Genomic DNA, 20,126 nt, shown 5'->3' with positions numbered 1-20,126 from the left:
GTGACCCCACCGCGCCAGGCCCTCCGCAGCTGGCGCCGCTGGCGGTGACCCGTGTTGTCGGCAGGGCCAGACCTGTCACGACACCCCGTGCCGTCGGTGGTCTTTGCCTCTGTGCCTTTCGCAGCCTGTCAGTGGCCTCCTGGTCGGCAGCAGCCCGGTGTCTCCCCTTCCTGCTACCCCGTCCCTTCCCTCTGCGCCTGTCGAGGTGGGTGGGCCCCGGATGGCAGCGCTCCCGCACCCTTCGTGTTTTACACTCTTCCCACCAGTGCCCTGCCTGCTGCGCGAGACCCACCCGTCAGTGCCCCCCATCATCACTCCTCTTTCCCAGCATCCCCCATATTAAGGGTCTAGATATCACCCACCGGTCGCTTCTGTCATCTTCTCTGGCCTATCTCCCTACCCCTAACTGCCCCATTCTTTTCTCAATCCCCATCATCTTTTCCTTCATACCTGTCACCTTCCTCTATGCCTCTTACTGGGCTCCTCCTGCCTTTTTTTTTTTTTTTTAAGGTACTCAGGATTGAACCCAGGTGTGCTCTACCACTGAATTACATCCCAGTCCTTTTTATTTTGAGATAGGGTCTTGCAAAGTTGCTGAGGTTCGCCTCAAATTTGCAGTCCCCCTGCCTCAGCCTTCCAAGTTGCTGGGATTTACAGGCCTCCCCCATTGTGCCCAGAGCTGAGCTCCCTTTGTGGTCCACCCCCACTTCCCCACCTGCTACTTTGTATCTGTAGCTTACCATTCACTTGTTACTGACGGTTCCCAGTTGCTATTGATCCCTTGCCCTGTCACCACCAGCCCTCCAAGTCCATCACTTCCACTTTGGTCCCTGTCTCTCATTGCACCCCCCCCCCAATTCTGACCCTGTACCCTTTTCCTTTCTGGGACTTGCCCCCCATCACCATCCCTGGTAACTGCTTCTTGACATGGTGCATCACCCATTGCTAATACTCCGCCATCACATTTCTCGATACCCTTTCCTTTCTGTCTTCCCTTTTGACTTCCCCAGTTCTCATGTCATCCAAGCCCTGGAGGCGAGAAGAATCTAGCAATGAGAACAGTGGGAAGATAGAGCCTTCCAGGATGAGAGGACAGCAGGTGTAAAAACTGAAAGATGAAAGGGCTGAATCCCCTCCAGGAATCAGGATAAGATTAATGTAGGGAGGGTAGGGGTGAGACAGGAGCCTGGGTGGAAGAGTTGGTCTTCTACTCAAATTATTTCTTTCAGGCATTAGTGAAGTGTTAGACTGAGTCCGAGTTATGGGGAACCCTAGTTGTAGATTGAGTTGAGGAGTGCCACAATCATAAGGATATGGCATATGAATAGGAGGAGAGTATAGTTGTGGTGTGGTGGTGACTTAGACCTCAGTAGTTATCTTAGGGAGATATTTTGGGAATTGAGCTGTTGGAACTTGATAGATTAGAAGAGAAGTGTAAGGCCAAATGCTGTGGCATATACTTGTATTGCAGGGCACAGTGGTGCACACCCGTAATCCCAGTGATTTTAGAGGCTGAGACAGGGCAATCATAAGTTCAAGGCCAGCCTTGGCAACTGTGTCTTGAAATAAAGAATAAAATGGTAAATAATAAAATGGTCTGGAGGTGTAGCTCAGTGGTACATTGTCTCTAGTTCAGTCCTTAGTATAGTAAGGAAAAAAGAAAGAAAAGAGGTGTGAGAGAATGAGAGGACTGAGCATGATTTCTAGGATTCCTGATGGAACAAATGGATAGATAGTGTCACTGATTCCTGAAACGGGGAAGTTAGATTGGGGTAATGATAGGCATCGGGGAGCTATTATATGTTGGAGTAGTGAGAGAAGTCCAAGGGCCATTAGGGAGAAAGCATCTTGCGGAAGAATCTGGAACTCAAAGAAAGACCAGGCTGCAAGTATACAACTTTAAGCAGGAGGCTAATGTTTAAAGCCTTGGAAATGACTAGTTACTTAAAATCTCTCTCACACACAGCAGAATTATTGAGCATTATTATATGCCATTGCATTAAATGCTACATGTGAATCATTTCATTTAATTCTCAGAGTAACCCTAGGACATAGAAAGTGTGATTTCCCTGTTTCATAGATGAAGAGACTGAAATATACAACAAATAAGTGATAGAGCCAGGATCTATATCCCAAGCAGTTTGACTGAAAATCTCCCCTGCCTTTTTTATAGGTTAAAGGCTAACTTTTAGAATATTTTGTTTTTAAGATGTTTGAATAAAAATAACAATGGCTGATTATGTACCCGGCACTCTGTGAATTTGTGTGTGAATATGTATGTATGCTCTAGTAAATATTTGTAAAAACAGGCCCAGGCACATTTTAAAGTACATTATCCATATCTCATGTACTCTTTAAAACAATTTAGCAATGTAGTTACGCTTGATATTCTTAATAATATTCATGTAAGAATACTGAGGCACAATAAAATAAGTAAAATGTCTGAGGTCAAAATAAACCAGAGAGCCAGTACTCAACTCAGATGGTCAGTCTCCACAGCCTGAGCCCTTTCACTGTTGCCTCCTGTGAGTAGCTCATGCACATGGTCATCTCAACTAGAATTTGAAAGGTACCAAAGTGAATACATGAAAGCAGTTCTCTCACCTGGTCCCTCAGCTATCCTCTTCCTTTTCTCCAGGCATCTGATGTTGCTGTTTTCCTTTTTATCCTTCTAAAGATAGCTTATTAATAGACAGTCCTGTGCATATGTGTGTGAGAAAGAGATACACATTTTATAGAAATGAGTAGCATGTGTTTTTCACCCACTATAAATATGCCACTGTCTTCTGAGTGGTCAGGGTCTTGGCTCCTCTTGCTCTCTCCTGCCTGAGAGTCCCTCCCCACATACATTGACATCTACTTACGCTCCTGGTCTGGCCTGGATGCCACAGGAAGCCTCCACTTCACCCCCAGGGCACAGGATGTTTTATTTGTTCCATTGCTCTTGCTTAGCTCTCCCTTGTAGGCTCGTGAATGTGTCTATTTCTGAGTTCCAGGATGCATTGTATGCCCATGAGAATTAGGTGTTATGCCCCTGAATATACAAGACCAAATATTTCATACAATGTTCTGTACTCACTTTATATATAATACTTCTTACCTACTTTTGTGTACATGCTGTGTGACAGTTGCATGGACCTGTGATTACCAGTCTGAGGCCAACAAATCTCAGTTTGATGTATAGGTTAAACAAAGATTTAAAATTGTTTTTACACACATTATAAGGGTTTAACTAGGTCATCTCATGCTCATTAGGAGGCCCGGTTGGCAGCTTTATATAGTTTTAAAATTAAAATCCTAAATAAACTAAATATGGTCAGTCTTTCGATAATAAAATTGTTTTTGGTGAAAAGATTAAAAACTGTTCTATTTGGTCCTTAGTGGGAAAATATTTTTAATTAGTGTATATACAAGTTATTGTCATTAATTTAGAAGTTATCTATTAAATAACAAATTTTCAATATTGTCAAAAAAATGAGTAGTGTATTCCATACATTCTTCAGTATCTCACTTTTTTGTGTGTATGGTTCTGAAGATAAATTTAGGGCCTTATAAATGTTAGACAAATGCTCTACCACTGAGCTATATTCCTAGTCCAGTATCTTACTTTTTTAAAAGTCATGTTGGAAATCATGTGATATCTGCATATAGCGAGCAGCTCTCATTTGTTTCTGTGTTTTTGCAGAACTGAGAATGCAACCTAGGACTTTCCTTGCACAGGCGAAGCAAGTACTCTACTGCTGAGCTGCTTTCCCAGCCCAGCTCTCATTTTTTTTTTTTTTTTTTTTTTGGTACTGGGGATTGAACTCAAGGGCACTCAACCACGAGCCACATCCCCAGCCCTATTTTGTATTTTTATTTAGAGACAGGGTCTCACTGAGTTGCTTAGTGCCTTGCTAAGTTGCCGAAGCTGGCTTTGAACTCACAATCCTCCTTGCTTCAGCCTCCTGCCTCAGCCCCAAGCCGCTGGGAGTACAGGCATGCACTACCACACTTGGCATTTTCATGTTTTTATTGTTGTTGTTACTGAGAATTGAACTCAGGGGCACTCAACCACTGAGCTACATCCACAGTCCTATTTTGTATTTTTATTTAGAGGCAGGGTCTCATTGAGTTGCTGAGAGCCTCACTAAGTTGCCGAGGCTGTCTTTGAACTCTCGATCCTCCTGCCTCAGCTTCCTGAGCCACTGGGATTAGGGGCTTGTGCTACTGCGCCTGGCTTTTCATACGATCTTTTTCGCAGGGATTGAACCCAATTGTGCTTTACCATTGAGCTACATACCTAACCCTTTTTATTTTTTTTTAATTTAGAGACAGAGTCTCACTATGTTGCTTAGGACCTCACTAAGTTACTGAGGCTGGCTTTGAACTCGTGATCCTGCCTCATCCTCCCCACCACTGGGATTATAGGTGTGTGCAACCACAACCGGTTATTTTTTATTTTGAGACAGGGTCTCACTAAGTTGCTTAGAGCCTCACTCTAAATTGCTGAAACTGTTTGTGAACTTGCAATCCTCCCGTCTCAGCCTCCTGAGCTGCTGGGTGTATAATATTTTATTTTGTTTAAAATATTGCATTTAGTGGCTGGGGTTGTAGCTCAGTGGTAGAGTGTTTGCCTAGCATATGTGAGGCACTGGGTTCCATTTTCAGCACTGTATATAAATAAATAAAATAAAGGTCCATCAACAATTTAAAAAATTTAAAAAATGTTGCATTTAAAAATTATCCAAGAATATTTGACATGCAGTAAAAGAGCAGATCTTTTTTTTTTTTAAGGTACCAGGAATTGAACTCGGGCTCTTGACCACTGAGCCACATCCCTAGCCCTATTTTGTATTTTATTTAGAGACAGGGTCTCACTGAGTTTCTAAGCACTTTGCAGTTGCTGAGGCTGGCTTTGAACTTGTGATTCTCCTGCCTCAGCCTCCTGAGCTGCTGGGATTACAGGCATGGGCTACCACGCCTGGCAAAAGAGCAGATCTTAAATGTCTAAATTGGATGTGTTTTAACAAGTGTATACACACTTATGTGTCTGCCCCTCATGTTGAGATATAGAACATTTCCATCAACCCTGAAAGTTTTCTTGTGTCTCCTTTAAGTAATTTAAAACCATTTCCCCAAATCTTTAGGTAACCGTTGTTATGATTTTTGTCACTATAGATTAGTTTTGCTGGTTCTTGAGCTTTAGGTAAATGAAATCATCCCGTTTTTGTGTTTGTCTTTTGCTCAATTTAATATTTTTGAGCTTTGTTGATTTTTGAGGCGTGTACCTTTAGTTTGTTTCTTTTTATTTGGGTGTTATTGTATGAAAATAGTGTGAGTTGTTTATCTGTTTTTTCATTGATGAACATTGGGTTATTTTTATGTTTTTTCTATTATTTCTAAAGTCACTATAAAGGTTCTTATACAGTTTTTTTTTGTGGACATACATTATTTCTTTTGTAGGAATATCTAGGAATAAAATTGTTGTATTTGTTATTATAGTTATACAGATGTATGTTTTAGTTTTTAAGAAATTTTAAGAGTTTTCCAAACTGATACCATTTTACACTCCCATCGGTAATGTATAAGTTTGTTTTTTCACGTCTATGTTAGTACTTGGTATTTTCAGTCTTACTAACTTACCCCCTGGTGTGGGGGATCAAACACAGGGTCTCAAGCGTGCTAGTAAGAACTGAATTACTGAGCTGCACATTCTCAGCCTCAGTCTTATCAGTTTTAGCCTCGCAGAAGGCAGTTGTTTCTTATTCGGTTTTAATTTGCATTTCTCTAATGAATGAGGGGTGAGCAGCTTTCCATGTGCTTAGTGGACATTTGTATATCTTTGTGGAGTATCTATCCAAGTCTTTTGCCCATGATTTATTGGATTGTCTGTCTTTTCATTGTTTATTTTAAGGAGTTAAAAATTGGTTCTGGTTACAAGTCCTTTGTAATGTGTAGAAAGTTGTGCATGTATGCATATTCATACATGGTGAGGGCGTGGGAGAAGGGGATGGATGTCGGTTTTCCTGTTCTATGATTCTTCCCTTCCTGTCTCCCTCTCTTTCTTTTATACTGAGAATTGAACATAGAAATACTTTCCACTGAGCTATATATATCTCCAGACCTTTTATTTTTTATTTTGAGACAGGTTTTTTGCAGAGTTGCTTAGGGCCTCACTAAGTTGGTAAGACTGGCTTTAAATTTGTGTTCCCTCCTTCCTCAGCTTCCAGAGCTGCTGAGATTACAGGGATGGGCCACTGTGCTGGCTCTTTTCTTTCTTAGGGGCACTTTACCACTGACCTACATCCCCAGGCCTTTTTATTTTATTTATTTAATCTATATTCAAAATGTGTTAATTGGGATGGGTTCCCACTTATCTTGATTCAGGTTGCTTTTAGTGCTGCTCTCTCCTATAGGAATTTTCTTCTGTAAGCCTTGCTTTTCCTCTTGAAGGCTGCAGAGGACAGGGGAGTAGCCAACACACAGAACTACTGTTTGCATATGGCTGAAGGCTGTGGTTATTTTATAGCATCTTGGGCATTTCACATCTGTGAAGTGGGAATGAGGGCTCTGCACCAGGTGTTGCTTCTTGCATTCCCTCTTCTCTTCTGGAGAGGGATGTAGGAGATCTTTGAAAGAAAGGAGAGCTTAACCCTTGCTGCGCCTGGTCTGTGCAGCTGGGCTGCCATCTTACCTTCTCTCTGCTCCTGTCTATGAGAACAGTTATTATCTAGCAGTATGGAGGGTGAATGGGACCCTCTATGATCCAAAATCAGTGTGAGGGAAGCATGTAGAAAGGAGCGAGATCTCCACAGAAACCTAGGCTAAAGAACTCTTAGGTATGTTTTCATGGGGAGCTTATCATTGCTGGAAAACTTTATTTTTTATTTTGAGACAGGGTCTTTTTTGTTAAGTTGCCCAGGCTGGCCTTGAACTTGGGATCCTCCTGCCTTAACCTCTTAAGTTACTTGGAACATGGGTGTATGCCAACGTGCACAGCACATGGCTAATATTTTTTTTTTCCCCAGTGCTGGGGATTGCACCCAGGCAAGCATTCTACTACTGAGCTATATCTCCAGCCTTGTCTAGTAATTTTTCATTGTATAATGGACATTGTATATGGTCCCTTCTATAGACTCAGGTTTATGTTGTTTCCTCTTATAGAGTGTTGTGTTTTGTTGGGTGCCATGGCGTATGCTTATAATCCCAGTTAGTGGGAGGCTGAGGCAGGAGGATCACAATTTACAGGTAGCCTGGTAAATTTACAAGACTGTGTCTCATAACAAAGGGGTGTAGGGATATAGCTCAGTGGTGGAACTCTTGTGTGAGGCCTTGGTTCAATCTCCAGTACTAAAAAAAAAAAGTTGAGTTTTGCTGGACCTGGTTGGCACATGCTATCCAGGAGGCTGAGGCAAGAGGATGACTTGAACCTAGCAGTCCAGACCAGCTTGGGAAACATAGCAAGACTCTGTCTTAACATGCATGAGCACCCACACAGAGGAAGAGCATTGAGTTTATTACTCATGCTGTGGATTGAACCCAGGGCCTGTGCGTGCTCTTTATCACTAAGCTATGCCCCAGGAAGAGTGTTGAGTTTTGTTAGGGCAGGCTGTTGTTGCTGGAGATCATCTTGTGATTTGCAGCCTTTATTCCAGGCTTTGCTAGAGTAGGTGTGTTTTTGGTTTGCCCTAAGTTTTAGGGCATAACCAAGAGTTCTAGAACATGGTCCTTCCTCCTAAGATGTGGTCCTTCTGGGTTATAATAGAAAACCCTTCTGATTTGGCAGAACTTGAACTCTAAATGTGCTGTTTTCCCATTTCAGGACAGCTGCTGTGATGTTTGTGGCTCTCTCAGCTTCTAACAGCTGCTTTCTGCTTCTTTCTTGGAGTCTCATCCACCAATGCAGTTTCTGAGTCAGCTAAGGATTAGAGAGGAGTTTAATGCAGATTTGGGGGCTCCCCTTTTTATTGTAATTTTTCTCTCAGTTTTCATTCTCCAGTCCTGAACTGAACATTTTCCTCAGTTTAGTAAGGCTGCTGAGTTTACTTAAGCACTATTCTCTTGTGTTTTATGAGAACAGAGGTATGCTCACAGATCAGAGCTGTTCAGTATAGCGCTCATCTACTTAATTTTTCTTTCAGTACTTGTGCCCCTCTAGTTTCTACACATTCCTTGCCATCAGATAGCTGGTTTTTATATCTGTCCAGTGTTCAGAGTTTGTGTGTGTGTACAGGATCTTGCCATGTTTCTCAGGCTGACCCTGAACACCTAGGCTCAAGTGATTGTGCTGCCTCAGTCTCCCAAATTGCTGAGACTAGAGACTTGCCTTCTTAAACCCATTATACACACCCAACATAGGGAGAGAAGAGAGACTAGGATGATTGAGCAGAGTTAGAGCAGAGTAATAGAGGCCGACAAGGACTGGCGTTGGGATTGGAAGAACATAGGATGTGTTGTCAAAGAAGGCACTGCTGGATGTGGGGGCCATGCCGTGATCCCAGTGACTCAGGAGGCTGAGGCAAGTTCAAGGCCAGCCTGGGTGACTTAGTGAGACTCTGTCTCAAGATAAAAATAAAAATAAAAAGGAGCCTGGCGTGGTAGCCTAGGTCTGTAATCCCAGCAGCTCAGGAGGCTAAGGCAGGAGGATAGTGAGTTCAGAGCCAGCCTCAGCAAAAGTGAGGCCCTAAGCAACTCACTGAGAGCCTGTCTCTAAATTAAATACAAAATAGGGCTGGGAATGTGGCTTAGTGGTTGAGTGCTCCTGAGTTCAATCCCTGGTACCCCACAAAAAAAAAAAATAAGAGCTGGGATTGTGGCTCAGCAGTAAAGCACTTGCCTAGCACATGCGAGGCCCTGAGTTCGATCCTCAGCACCACATAAAAATAAATAAATAAAATAAAGATAATGTGTCCAACTACAACTAAAAAATAAATATTAAAAAAGTAAAATAAAAAGGGCTAGGGATATAGCTCAGTGCTAGAGTGGTCCCGTGCTGAAAGAAAGAAGTAAAATAGTTGTGTTACATAACAAACCACCTGGCAATTAATGGCTTTAAACAGTGGTCTTTTTTTGGTCATGAATCTGGGTTGGTAGTTTGGGCTGGGCATAGCAGAGGGGGATACTCCTTTCTGCTCCCCAGGTTGTAACTTGGCTAGCACACAGGAATGGGCTTCAGCTAGATGGTTAGGCCTCTTCCAGTGTTCTGCCCTCATCAGGGAGGTTGGACTATGTGTGTTCACACACTGCTCATGGGATTCCAAGATGGCAAAAGTGGAAGCTTTGAGGCCTCTTGAAGCTGAGGCTTACAATTGACACCTTTTTTTGGTTATGGCAGGTCACAAAGCCAGCCTAGAGTCAAGAGATAGTCAAATAGACTTCTTTTTTTTTTTTTCTCTTTCTCCATTTTTATTAGTGCACTGTAATTATACATTCTTTGACTTCCTTCTTAAGATGAAGAGCTATGTAAAAATGTGTGTCCATTTTAAATTTGTCACAGTTGTCTTAGGAGAGGAAAACCAGCTTTCTGGTGAGATAAGGCAGAACTGCTAGGCTATATTTAATGTTTACTTGTGGTTTGTGGTCACTAATGTAAAATGAGTAAAACCCAAGCTGGTCTACTCGTAGGTGCCTTCTCTAACACTCCGCACCTTCCCACCCCTTGCTCCTGACTGATGACAATAGTTACTGACATTTACTAGGTACTTGCTGTTTGCCAGGCATGAGTTGAACATTTAGACAGGGTATCTTGTGTGGTATTTGCACTACCCTTTGAGCTATACACTGTCACCATCTATACTGTACAGTAGAGGAAACTGAGGCACAGAGCGTTGAGGATTTGAACTCAGGTTTGACTGATAACACAATCCATGTTCTCATTCTCAGTCCCCACGTGATAACCAGCATCTGGCTGAGTTAGTAGATGGTACTGACCATCAAAGGAGGTATGAAGGGAATGACAAAGATTGATGGTGACCTTGCTCTGGTTATAGAATTATTAAGTCCTCTGGCTTTTTTTTTTTTTAAATTTTTATTTTTACTTTTATTTTGAGACAGCATCTTGCCAAGTTGCTAGGGCTGTCCTTGAACTTGCCATCTTCCTTCCTGAGCTGGGATTACAGGTCAGCTCCACAGTGTCTGGCTCAGTTTCCCTCTACTTTCTGTGAACTGTGGTTACAGCAGACAGCCTGTGAGACTGAGTTGTGCTGAGCTTTGGATGGCCAGGCTTGTGCAGTGCCTGCCGATAGTAAGGTTTCTGCAAAGACCAACTGTGGTCACTACTTCTTTCTTGGGACTGTATGCTCCTGAAGTCAGAGCTCCTTGGCTCTCTGTGTCTAACTTGTTTAGACTTCCGCTTTGCTCATTGCCCATTTCCTCCCTGGTGCTTTTCAGTGCTGCTCTCTGGTTGGTGAAGCTTTTCATCCAGCTTGTCTCCAGGTGTTTTTCCCTCGGGAGTCTCAGCCGAATAGATCTTGCTCCTGCCATCCCCTGACAAAGGAGTCCCATTCTGGATCTGGTGTTTTCAGGAGTGTAGTATTGAGAATGTGTGTTTGTGAGCCCTCTGTTATATGTGGTGTGCTATGATGTGTCTTTGGTTTGTTGTAGTTGATTTCTTTTCTTTCTGGGCCCTGAAGAGTCATCTGTTGGTGGCAATTGTGCTAGGTCTCTAGTGGCAGTCATGAAGCCGTCTATCATGGAGTCACACGTTTACCTGCATGACTTGTGTAGTGGTCACTTGCCCAAATTTGCCAAGCTTGGCGGTGATGGAATGGGCCCTTACATTTGGGCCTTTGTGACCAGGGAGCTCTGTACCATGGTCAGGCCTGTCTGCCTCCAGGGCTTCTCTGTTTGGCTCTAGGACTAAAGAGTAGGGGTGAGGGCCTGAGGACCAGTGATAAGAGTGCGTCCTCACAATGCTTACCAGCTCTGTTCTGAGAGCTGCCACAGTTCTTAGGAATGAGCAGATGGTGGATTTTCACTTTTCTCTTGCATCCTCATGGTATCTAACAGCTAGGGTCATATGCTTATGAAAAACAGGAGGTATGGAAGGCCTGGTTTAGGCCTGAAAGTGCCCTTGCTCAGGATGTCTGGTGGAGCTGTGTATTGAAGTCACCTTTCTGAGAATTTGCTGGGGTGAAAATTGATACTGCAGAAGTTTGAAGATCCAGCAGTGTGACCATGAAAGCAAGCTGTACTCAGCATAGCACTTGAGCCAGCTGCCAGTGCTGAGTCCTCACTGTGTACCCATTGCAGGGCGGGTGCTCCATGTACAGTCTTATAGCATCCTCACAGTTCTTGATGGGGTGGGATGGGGCCATGAAGCAGGTAAGGTGCTGTGGACTGAATTGTGTTCCCCCACAAAGTCATATGTTGGAAGCCTGACTCCCAGTATGATTGCATTTGGAGGTAGGACTTTTAGATGATTAGGTTAGATGAAGTCACAAGGGTGGGGCCCTCAAGATGCAATTAGTGTGCTTTATGTGAAGAGCCATATTAGTGTGCTTTATGTGAAACGCTGGCATGCTCTCTTCATGCTGTGAGGACATAGCAAGAAGGCGGCTGGCTGCCTGCCAGCTGTCTGCAAGCCAGGAAGACAGGTCTTATCAGCAACAGCATTGGCCAGTACCTTGATTTTGGACCTCCAGGCTGTAAAACTATTAAGAAATAAATGTCTGTTGTTTATAAACAACCTGTCCTGTGGTATTCTGTTGTGGCATCCTGAGCTAAGTTATCTTACGAAGGCTGTCTGGGAGTGAGGGGTGGGCAGGAAGGCAGGCTGGCCCCAGCTGCTGCTGGTCTGAGGATGCATTTTGCTTATGTTGCATAGTAGTGACCCACATAATGTTAAAAAATTAAACTTATTGTCATCATTTGAAGATTTTTTGAGATTTAAAAAATCATGTGTCTGCCATTCTTATGGAAACTGGCAGATGTCTCTCCCTGGCCTGGGTTCTTGCATGCCTGCAGCTGACTGGAGAGGGCCTGTCCCGCTCCTTAGGTGAGCATGTGCTCTCTTGTGTTCAGTCTTTACACTATGTGTGTCTTCTCCTTCCCTCCACTGGTGCCCTGCCTTGTGCTGGCCTTTGGGTTTCAACCCCTGCTTTAGGCTAGGGTAGGAGAATCAGCAATCTGGTGGCCGGGCACCATTGCCATAGTAGAGGTTTTTACTGCCGAGCGTAGTGCTTTAGGGTGTTTACTTCTAAGTGGAGCCAGAGTCTCCCTTCTCCCTGTCTTACCTTTTTGGTGTCTGGAGGCTAATCTATGTTCTTCTGGCCCTTGACCCCAACACACATGCAAGGTTTGTTCCCCAGACAGATTATCTGCTTCTCTCCTGTGCTTCTTGTCCCTTCCTATGGGAATATGCTAGAGTCAGGAGCTGATAACCTGTAGGGAGGAGACGCAGAGCCAGCTGCCAGCCCTCACTGCTCATCAGCCTGCTCCCTGCTTTTGCGATGGGCCTGGGGTTCCACCTGGCCCTGGCTAGGGGAAGGAGTCACCTCACAGCATTCACCACTGGCACCTGTTCTGGGACCAGTCTCCACTGTGTCTTCAGTTCCCTGTCTTTGTTGTGTTAGAAAATGTCACCTTCCAGAACCGCAGCTTTGTTTCCATGTATTCGCGTACGTATTATTCTCTTGCAGAGATTTTTTATTTATTTATTTTTTAAAGCAGTCACCTTTATTTTATTTTATTTTATCGGTTGTGCAAAACATTACAAAGCTCTTGACATATCATATTTCATACATTTGATTCAAGTGGGTTATGAACTCCCATTTTTACCCCGTATACAGATTGCAGAATCACATCGGTTACACATCCACGTTTTTACATATTGCCATACTAGTGACTGTTGTATTCTGCTGCCTTTCCTATCCTCTACTATCCCCCCTCCCCTCCCCTCCCATCTTCTATCTCTACCCCATCTACTGTAATTCATTTCTCTCCCTTGATTTTTTTCCCTTTCCCCTCACATCCTCTTATATGTAATTTTGTATAACAATGAGGGTCACCTTCCATTTCCATGCAATTTCCCTTCTCTCTCCCTTTCCCTCCCACCTCTCGTCCCTGTTCAGTGTTAATCTTTTTCTCATGCTCTTCCTCCCTGCTGTTTTTAGTTGCTCTCCTTATATCAAAGAAGACATTTGGCATTTGTTTTTTAGGGATTGGCTAGCTTCACTTAGCATAATGTGCTCTAATGCCATCCATTTCCCTGCAAATTCCATGATTGTGTCATTTTTTAGTGCTTGAGTAATACTCCATTGTGTATAAATGCCACATTTTTTTTATCCATCCGTCTATTGAAGGGCATCTAGGTTGGTTCCACAGTCTTGCTATTGTGAATTGTGCTGCTATGAACATCGATGTAGCAGTGTCCCTGTAGCATGCTCTTTTTAGGTCTTTAGGGAATAGACCAAGAAGGGGAATAGCTGGGTCAAATGGTGGCTCCATTCCCAGCTTTCCAAGAAATCTCCATACTGCTTTCCAAATTGGCTGCACCAATTTGCAGTCCCACCAGCAATGTACAAGTGTACCCTTTTCCCCACATCCTCGCCAGCACTTGTTGTTGTTTGACTTCATAATGGCTGCCAATCTTACTGGAGTGAGATGGTATCTTAGGGTGGTTTTGATTTGCATTTCTCTGACAGCTAGAGATGGTGAGCATTTTTTCATGTACTTGTTGATTGACTGTATGTCCTCCTCTGAGAAGTGTCTGTTCAGGTCCTTGGCCCATTTGTTGATTGGGTTGTTTGTTCTCTTATTGTCTAATTTTTTGAGTTCTTTGTATACTCTGGATATTAGGGCTCTATCTGAAGTGTGAGGAGTAAAGATTTGTTCCCAGGGTGTAGGCTCCCTATTTACCTCTCTTATTGTTTCTTTTGCTGAGAAAAAACTTTTTAGTTTGAGTAAGTCCCATTTGTTGATTCTAGTTATTAACTTTTGTGCTATGGGTGTCCTATTGAGGAATTTGGAGCCCGACCCCACAGTATGTAGATCGTAGCCAACTTTTTCTTCTATCAGACGGCGTGTCTCTGATTTGATATCAAGCTCCTTGATCCATTTTGAATTAACTTTTGTGCATGGCGAGAGAAAGGGATTCAGTTTCATTTTGTTGCATATGGATTTCCAGTTTTCCCAGCACCATTTGTTGAAGATGCTATCCTTCCTCCATTGCATGCTTTTAGCCCCTTTATCAAATATAAGATAGTTGTAGTTTTGTGGATTGGTTTCTGTGTCCTCTATTCTGTACCATTGGTCCACCCGCCTGTTTTGGTACCAGTACCATGCTGTTTTTGTTACTATTGCTCTGTAGTATAGTTTGAAGTCTGGTATCGCTATACCGCCTGATTCACACTTCCTGCTTAGCATTGTTTTTGCTATTCTGGGTCTTTTATTTTTCCATATGAATTTCATGATTGCTTTCTCTATTTCTACAAGAAATGCCGTTGGGATTTTGATTGGCATTGCATTAAACCTATAGAGAACTTTTGGTAATATCGCCATTTTGATGATGTTAGTTCTGCCTATCCATGAACAGGGTATATTTTTCCATCTTCTAAGATCTTCTTCTATTTCTCTCTTTAGGGTTCTGTAGTTTTCATTGTATAAGTCTTTCACCTCTTTTGTTAGGTTGATTCCCAAGTATTTTATTTTTTTTGAAGATATTGTGAATGGAGTGGTTGTCCTCATTTCCATTTCAGAGGATTTGTCGCTGATATACAGGAATGCCTTTGATTTATGCGTGTTGATTTTATATCCTGCCACTTTGCTGAATTCATTTATTAGCTCTAATAGTTTCTTTGTAGAGCCTTTTGGGTCTGCTAGGTATAGAATCATATCATCTGCAAATAGTGATAATTTAAGTTCTTCTTTTCCTATTTTGATGCCTTTAATTTCTTTCGTCTGTCTAATTGCTCTGGCCAGTGTTTCGAGAACTATGTTGAACAGAAGTGGAGAGAGAGGGCATCCCTGTCTTGTTCCAGATTTTAGAGGGAATGCCTTCAGTTTTTCTCCATTCAGAATGATGCTAGCCTGAGGCTTAGCATAGATTGCTTTTACAATATTGAGGTATGTTCCTGTTATCCCTAGTTTTTCTAGAGTTTTGAACATAAAGGGATGCTGTACTTTGTCGAATGCTTTTTCCGCATCTATCGAGATGATCATATGGTTCTTATTTTTAAGTCTATTGATGTGGTGAATAACATTTATTGATTTCCGTATATTGAACCAGCCTTGCATCCCAGGGATGAATCCTACTTGATCTTGGTGCACGATCTTTTTTTTTTTTTTTTAAATTTTTTATTGTTGGCTGTTCAAAACATTACATAGTTCTTGATATATCATATTTCACACTTTGATTCAAGTGGGTTATGAGCTCCCATTTTTACCCCATATACAGATTGCAGAATTACATCAGTTATTGGTGCACGATCTTTTTGATATGTTTTTGTATCCGATTTGCCAGAATTTTATTGAGGATTTTTGCATCTAAATTCATTAGGGATATTGGTCTGTAGTTTTCTTTCTTTGAGGTGTCTTTATCTGGTTTGGGAATCAGGGTGATATTGGCCTCATAGAATGAATTTGGAAGTTCTCCCTCTTTTTCTATCTCCTGAAATAGATTGTGGAGTATTGGTATTAGTTCTTCTTTAAAGTTCTTGTAAAACTCTGCTGTATATCCATCCGGTCCTGGGCTTTTCTCGGTTGGTAGTCTTTTGATGGCTTCTTCTATTTCCTCACTTGATATTGGTCTGTTTAGGTTGTTTATATCTTCCTGACTCAATCTGGGTAGTTCATATGTCTTAAGGAATTTATCGATGCCTTCACTATCTTCTATTTTATTAGAGTATAGGGTTTCAAAATAATTTCTAATTATCTTCTTACAGAGATTTTTTTAAAGTATTTTTTTAGTTGTCAATGGACCTTTATTTTGTTTATGTATATATGTTGGTGAGAATTGAACCCAATGCCTCACACATACTAGGCAAGCCCTGTGCCACTGAGCCACAACCCCATCCCTAAAAACTGAATCTTTAACAAAGTAATATAAGACTTCTAATTAAAAAAAAAAAAATTTGTGGGGCTGGGAGTGTGGCTTAATGGTAGAGTGCTTGCTTAGTATGTGTGAGGCACTGGGTTCGATTCTCAGCACTGCATTTAAATAAATAAAATAGAGGTCTATTGACAATTTAAAAAATTAAAAAAAAATTGTAGTTATAGATGGACAGCATGCCTTTATTTTATTTGTTTATTTTTATGTGGTGCTAAGGATCAAATCCAGTGCCTCACATGTGCTAGGCAAGCGCTCTGCCACTGAGCTACAGCCCCAGCCCAAGACTTCTGATTTTAAAATATGCCCTTACATGTAGCTCTCTCCATCCCCTAGTCCTATTCTATAGGAGCAACTACTTTTAAACTCTTATAGCTACTTAGTTTTATTTATTTATAGGTCCTGGAGATTGAACTAACCGGTGCTCGACCACTGAACCACATTCTTAACCCTTTTTATTTCTTATTTTGAGATAGGGTCTTGCTAAATTGCTTAGGGCCTCAGCCCCCTGAGTCCTGGGATTACACAGTGCCTGTCTATTTATTCATTTATTTATTTATCAGTGTTGGGGATTGAAACCAGGGCCTCATGCATGCTAGGCAAATGTTGTACCACTGAGCTATACCCCAGCTAAAATTTACCACTTCCCATCTTTCACAGTGCTTTTGACCACTTGCATCTATCACATCCATCACCACCATCTGGCACATCCATCACTGCCTCTCTCCTCCTCTGTTTTTTTTTTTTTTTTTCCTCATTCTGGGAATGTGTGGATTTAACCCAGGACCTCACACATGGTAGGTGAGCCTTCTGCCACTGAGCTTCAGTCCCAGCTCATCTTCTTAAACTGAAACTCTGTACCCATTACAATCCTAAACTCCCATTCACCCTCCCCCAGCCTCTGGTAACTGCCATTCTACTTTCTGTCTGAATTTGAGTAATCTGGGTTCCTAATATAAGTAGAATTATATAGTAAGTGGCTTATTTCATTTAGTAGAATGTTCTCAAGTTTCGTCCATATGAACCCAGTGCCTCACACATGCTAGGAATATGGTGCTAAATTCCATATGTTGGAATTTCCTTCATTTTTAAGCTTGAATTTTCCATTGCATGTCTATACCTTTCTGTCCCCCCACCCCACCTCGTTCTGGGGATGGAACCTAGGTCCTTGAACACGCTAAGCATGTGCTTTGTCACTGAGCCATACCCTGAACCTCTGTGTGACATTTCGTATATCCACCCATCTGCCATTGGACACATGAGTTGTTCCTGCTTTTTTGGCTCTTGTCCCTACTGTCTTAGTATGTTCTAAAGAAGACACTCTTGGCCAGGCATGGTAGTGCACACCTGTAATCCCAGAGGCTTGGGAGGCTGGGGTAGGAGGATCGCAAGGTCAAAGCCAGCCTCAGCAACTTAGTGAGGCTCTTAACAACTCAGCAAGACCCTGTCTCTAAATGAAATATTTAAAAAGGGCTGGGAATGTGGGCTGGGGTTGTGGCTCAGTGGTAGAGTGCTTGCCTAGCATGTGTGAGGCACTGGGTTCAATCCTCAGCACCACACATAAATAAATGAACATAATGAAGATATTGTGTCCAACTACAACTAAAAATATATTTAAAAAAAAAAAAGGCTGGGAATGTGGCTCAGTGATTAAATGCCCCTGGGTTCAATCCCTGGTACCAAAAAAAAAAAAAAAAAAAAGATACTCTTGGAGGCCATTGAGTAAGAATCAAGGAAGATGGGACTGGGGCTATAGTTCAGTGGCAGAGCGTTTGCCTAGCACATGTGAGGCACTGGATTTGACCCTCAGCACCACATAAAAATAAATAAATAAAGGTATTGTGTCCATCTACAACCAAAAAAAAAAAGAGAAGGAAGAGCTGGTAAGGGCTGAGACAACCTTGAGTAATACTATAAAACATCCTTGAAAGACCCAAGTCAAACTTTAGGAGACAAAGTTCTTGGGTAGAAAGACAATTACATAAAATGTCAATCCTCCTAACACTGTGTGTGTGTGTGTGTGTGTGTGTGAGTGAGTGAGAGAGAGAGAGAGAGATAGGGTCTTACTAATGTGTGTGTGTGTGTATGTTTGTGTGTGTGAGAGAGAGACAGACAGACAGGGTCTTACTAATATGCATGGTCTCAGTGTGTGTGTGTGTGAGAGAGAGAGACAGACAGACAGACAGAGTCTTACTAATATGCATGGTCTCAAATGCCTGGGCTCAAGTGATTCTCCTGCTTTAGCCTCCTGCAGGCCACTGTGCTGACTTTGAAGAGGGCTTGCCCTTTCTTCCTTCCTTCCTTTCTTTTCCATGCTGGAGATGAACCCAGGGCGCTAGGTAAGCCTCCACCATTGAGCCACACTACCCAACCCTTTCTTTTACCCAAGATATTCATGTTGTATATCTTGGTCCTTTTTGGTCTCTCACAGACTTAAGGTAGGTACTTAAAATCATTCTTATTTTAACTCTTGCATGTTCTTATTGAAATGCCTTTTAACTAATTTGTGGAAATCCTTAAGCGGGGGAGGGAAAGGAAGTGGGGGGATGAAGGAAGTAGCCAATTCTACCAGCTCTTAAAATATTTTTAAAGTCTTCATAATTAAAATGTTGTGTTGTTAGAACTTACCTAGCACAAGGTCAAAGTGTTACATTTGTGTGCAGCTGCTGGATTTGGCAGGTGGGATCCATCTGATAGAAATAAAGACACTCCATGCAAGATACTGTTTGTTTTAGTAATAAGAAGAAAGCAAGAGCAAAAGCAAATGTGAAAAGAGAGAGAAAAAGAAAAGAAAATATGTCACCAGACAGGGGAAAAGCCAACACCTGAAGTTATGCAGCTGTGGTGTCCCAAGGTAGCTTTTCAGGGTCCCAACTGGGAAGTCCTAGGCAGAGGTGGGACACCACAGCTACATGACTCCAGGTGTTGGCATTTCCCCTGTCTGATGACGTATTATCTTCTCTTTTTCTCTTCATGTTTGCTTTTGCTCTTGCTTTTGTTTTATTACTAAAGTAAATACCGCCTTGTGTGGAGTGTCTTTGTTGTCTGTCGGATCCCACCTGCCAAATCCAGCAGCTGTACACAAATGTAAGGCTTAAACGTACATCTAGGCAATCTGATGGGACAGATTGGAAAGGTTAGAAGTAGGCCCAAAGTACATACGGAAATTTAGTCTAAGATAAAGACAAGATTTCAGAATAGTGGAGGAAAGGTGAACTTCAGTAAATGGTGTTGAGTCAACTGGAGAGCTCTTGGGTAGTCACGCTGTGTGTCAGGGTAAATTCCTTGTCACTGTGAAGATCAAGACATACTAAAAGAAAACAAGGGCAGATTTCTTTATAACTGAGAATAGAAAAAACTTTTCTAATTATGACTCAGAATCTAGAAGCAATGAGAGAAAACTGAGAAAATTAGTTGCAAAACAATAACAACAATAAAAATTACTATAAGCAAAATCAAAAGACCATGGTAAGCTGAGAAAAATATGTGGAACTTATAGTAAAAGGGCTTTTATCTTTAATATATGAATAAGATAGCTCCTAAAAAAGTAGCTCTTTTGTGTGTGTGTGGTGCTGGGAATCGAACCCAGGGCCTTAGTGCATGCAAGGGCAAGCACTCCTACCAATCAAGCTATATCCCCATCTTTTTTTTTTTTGTTATCAGAGATTGAACTCAGGGACCGTTAACCACTGAGCCACATACCCAGCCACACCCCCCTTTAAATTTTATTTAGAGACAGGGTTAATTGGTGAGGCTAATTGCTTCACCAATTTGCTGAGGCTGGCTTTGAATTCATGATCCTCCTGTCAGTCTCCTGAGCTGCTGGGATGACAGGCACACTGCCCCCGCGCCCCCCCCCCCACAACTGTGCCAGGCAAAGTAGCTCTTTTTATTTATTTATTTTTTAATATTTTATTTATTTAGTTGTAGTTGGACACAATACCTTTATTTTATTTTTATGTGGTGCTGAGGATTGAACCCAGGGCTTTGAAAGTGCTAGGCAAGCGCTCTAGCACTGAGCCACAACCCCAGCCCAAAGCAGTTCTTTTTAAAGATAGAAACAAAATAACCTGATAGGAAAAAAAAAAAAAAAAAAGCA

At 42.1% G+C, this 20,126-nt stretch overlaps 1 protein-coding gene and 1 pseudogene across 2 annotated transcripts in view; one reads left to right on the top strand and one right to left on the bottom strand.

Moving 5' to 3' along the window:
- Positions 1–20,126, top strand: part of Ppp6r2 (protein phosphatase 6 regulatory subunit 2) — a 97,907-nt gene that overhangs the window by 832 nt on the left and 76,949 nt on the right. The gene's annotated exons all lie outside the window — the stretch shown is intronic.
- Positions 6,219–20,126, bottom strand: part of LOC107160229 — a 17,535-nt pseudogene continuing 3,627 nt past the window's right edge.

The sequence above is a fragment of the Marmota marmota genome, unplaced genomic scaffold (genome assembly GCF_001458135.2).
Source record: "Marmota marmota marmota unplaced genomic scaffold, marMar, whole genome shotgun sequence".
In the NCBI taxonomy this organism is placed as follows: domain Eukaryota; kingdom Metazoa; phylum Chordata; class Mammalia; order Rodentia; family Sciuridae; genus Marmota; species Marmota marmota.
Note: the sequence above shows the minus strand (reverse complement) of the source record. Positions and strands in the feature narration are given on the sequence as shown.